The 3,822-nt window shown below is 35.9% G+C and overlaps 1 non-coding gene across 1 annotated transcript; it reads right to left on the reverse strand.

The window, feature by feature from the left end:
* Nucleotides 1-76: 76 nt before the first annotated feature.
* On the reverse strand, nt 77-153 carry LOC113232322. The gene has a single exon (XR_003310612.1). It is a non-coding gene; the product is annotated as a small nucleolar RNA Z175 (small nucleolar RNA).
* Nucleotides 154-3,822: the final 3,669 nt, after the last annotated feature.

Below are 3,822 nucleotides of genomic sequence, written 5' to 3' on the forward strand. Positions count from 1 at the left end.
GACTTCTTTGGCACTTTTTAATATTCAGTTTTTTTCATTTTTCATATGAGCCACTGGCCACATATACCATGAGTGTATAGATCGGAGTATAATAATATTTAAATAAATACAAGAAAGAAATACAACAAAGAAATACATTTGCATCATTTCTCCTTTACAAAACTTATACTTTAGACCTATTTCATTGTCAGTTTTAAACATAGCTGAGGGTTGAGATACATATACTGTAACTTTATTATACAAGAAGAAGAAGCGCCAAAAGCATGACATTGTTTTTCATACAACCACTACGTTTCTTATAATTTTTACACAGCGCTCGAATAAATTTTGAAATCTTTAATATTTGAGTAAAAGTTGTTGTTGTGTTGTTGTAAAGAATTCTTTCGGAATTTCGCAATGTTCTAGGAAGTAAATTTACTTTTATGCACGTATATTTTGCCCCAAAAAGCGAATAAAATATTTACTACTCATGCGTACAAACTGTCAGTTTTGTTTACTGTAAATTTAAACACCAAGTGAACGACGTAATATATAATTAATACAACGATCGAACACAAAGAAAAATTCTTTCGATCCGACTGGATTCGAACCCTTCGCCATCACCATATTGTGGCTGACGCTCTCGCAACTGGGTTACAGAATGAACCAGTAGACTTAATGTATAAATTACAACAAAGAATTTTGACAGTTTGTATCGTTCTAGAAGCGGCTCGCCGTACATGTAAACATGTTGTAAACAATTTTAACAAAATTTTATGGAGTCCAAAGTTTAAATGAGTTAAGAATGCCTTACGGCTGAATCGGCATACCTGAATCTTTTAAAAGTATATTAATATGTTGGTTGACAGTATTTAAAAGTTTACGTTGGATGGTTTGAATTCTTTATACAGAGTTTATAGAAGTGTTGAAAATCTTTACATTAAGAATGGCTAAATAAAGATCGTATTTTGCTGAATTAGAAAAAATAACAAATTAATTTCTTCATACAATGTTATAGCTAGACCGTATTTGTTATACACGCTGTTAATTAAATTGCGTTAGAGCCGGTTCATACTTGTGTGGTTGAATCGTTTTTCTGAATGATTTTCAGTGGCGAACATACGAGTGATTTCACACCATACAGTAAAACCGTATACGATGAAAAAAACCGATTAGTTTATTTTCGTTGACGTATATTGTCACTGGAAACCGTGAACGACACACGATAAAAAGCCAGATAGGTCGCAGCGGCAATCACACGGTTCGGTTTTATGTACTATGTCACTAAGGGAGGGGTCGCGATTCTGACATGAGGGTTAAAAAGTGACCTAGATTTTAACGCCGTGATAGAATAGGATGCCGCCAAACATCGTCGTCCATCTTCCAAAAGTTTTCACCGTATGAGAACACTGATTCACAAAACGTATAAATGTATTCACATGCGTCTTTTTAACGTATACGACAAATAAGAAAATTGAATCGGACAAACCGCATAAGTGTGAACTAGCCTTTACACCCAAAAAAGGGGAGAAATATCTTTCATCTTGTTCTATGGGACTACTAAAAAATCGCCAGAAATATCCACTGTTCTCTATATATTTTGGTTAAGTGGGTATGCACATCTCTATGTTAAAGGCACGGGCATAATAAGTGACTTGGGTGTATTGCGATTTAATGAACAGCCTGTATAAAAGGGGTCGTGAATAACTTAAAGATAATTAAAAATGTTACGCATAATTAATCACTACATAAGTCGTTTAGATACTGTACTTTATTCTTATACTTAATAGACCAATTTTACTGTTACATGGCTATAGAACAAACTAACACTACTATGTTGAAATACAATATCAGTTACTATGGTACGCTTGTGTTACAAGTTTGGCAAATCTCAGGGTGTGTAATAGATCTTTGGAGATAAGTGCAAATTGAGATTTAGGGGAGTTTGAATGCCATATGTCATTCCTAATGTTACCTTCAGATGGCGACGTTGGTCACTTGGGCAGTAGGGTTACCATCCGAAATTTGAATAGTCCGGACAAAAAGCCTGACATTTTTAGTTGTAAAATAAAATCGAAAACCTCATCAAAATTTTTGTCGTAAATCGAGTTTACAGAATTGGATGGAGGTAAATATTTTACTTTTTTGTTCTGAAAATTGTTATCCTAAACCGATAAATCCGGATAAAGCTGTTCAGTAAGCTGTTCAGCTTTAACATGTCCGGGCAATTCCGGACGGATGGTAACCCCGCTTCCACGATGATCTTATAGTGCTTTTACGATTTCACATCGTGTGAATGAAAATGGTGTTTCCTCCTAGTAGGCTGACTTCGTAAGACGAAAGGCAGTACTGTTGTATTAATGCTGTTTTTCTGTCTGGACGTTGCCTTTTAAACAAGTTTCTTCTAATTATCTGACAGCTGGAACTATAGAGTATCTGCAAACCCTGATCAGTGATTGCATTTTAAAGATTTTCTGTACCATGAACTCTGTAGAAAACAAGATGAAATGTTATAAAAAAAAGGATGTATTTATTCTAGAAGTGTCTATTGTAAATGTTGCTTCTTGTAGATTGTTAGAATTGTCTTCTTTACACAATAAAATATCAGACTTGGTACTGAACATAACGATTGTGGCAATAATTTTAATGTTGGCAAGTCAACAGAGACTTTTGATCATTAGGAATCCGAGAAGTGTGCGGATTCTGATAGCGTCATTTGATATGAGTACAGGGTTATTGTATAGTACTTACGATGTGTGAATGTATTGTAAAGAAAATTACAGTGATGTTATCAGTAGTAAATGCTGATTTATAATTCATTGGTCTTGGTTGTGATAAGCTGTACCAATTAGAACTATCTTTGTTGACTTGTCAATCTAATTGTAATTAACTTCGAATAACATTAAATGCTTTTTGCATATCATTTAAATTATTACATTTACGAGCACTATGCTGCTTCCTTGATCATAGTCAACGTGGTCGATATTTTTAGCAAAATTGAGTTATTAAACCATATATAACCTGTCGCACCGCTTATGGAAGAATAGCGTAAGTGGAGTTACGTCAAAAACGTTTATTGCTCCATTAGATACAGAAAAATATAACCCACTAACAAATATATCTCCATCTACATTAGTCGATAGAGTTACAAGAATTGGAGAGGATGTGGGTTATATTTTTCTGTATCTAATGGAGCAATAAACATTTTTAACGTAACTCCACTTATGCCATTCTTCCATGAGGGTTGCGATGTATGGGTTCAGCGAAACTAAGAAATCTAGAACATTCACTTTTATGCGAGAATTTTTCTTGCGTTGGCTGGGTACATGGCGTAGTAATCTGCCTTCCGCGCAAAGGCGTTCACGAGTCTTTAGCTTTGCCTTGCGAAAAGACTTGCGCGCATGCGCGGCGCCTTGCCTTTGATTTGGTAGTAGTGGACGCATGGACGCTGTTGCTCTGTAATTGGCCAGTGGTGCTGTTCTCCGCAAACGTTCCCTGTTGCTTGCGTGAAAATATCAAGCTAGCTAGATATCTATCTCACACAACGCAAAGCAAGCACCCGGTGCAATTATAATTATTAATGCAAAAATCGAACACAAAAATTCTTTCAAGCCGACAGGACTCTTACCTGCCTCCTCGGAATACCGTCTTGTCGCTCTTCCAACTGAGCTACAGGTCGAGTTTGCAGGTCGACGATTGTGTTCTATGTGTCTGGGGGGTCTACTCTCGGATCTTCGTCGGACATCCGAAACAATTAGCCAAATAAGCAATACTTGACCAAATGAAAAGACGCGTGATGCGAATGAAGCTTCATACTTGATACTGTCTTTTAATTTTGTCGAA

This window comes from Hyposmocoma kahamanoa, unplaced genomic scaffold, assembly GCF_003589595.1.
Source record: "Hyposmocoma kahamanoa isolate Upper Pololo Valley unplaced genomic scaffold, ASM358959v1 68, whole genome shotgun sequence".
NCBI lineage: Eukaryota > Metazoa > Arthropoda > Insecta > Lepidoptera > Cosmopterigidae > Hyposmocoma > Hyposmocoma kahamanoa.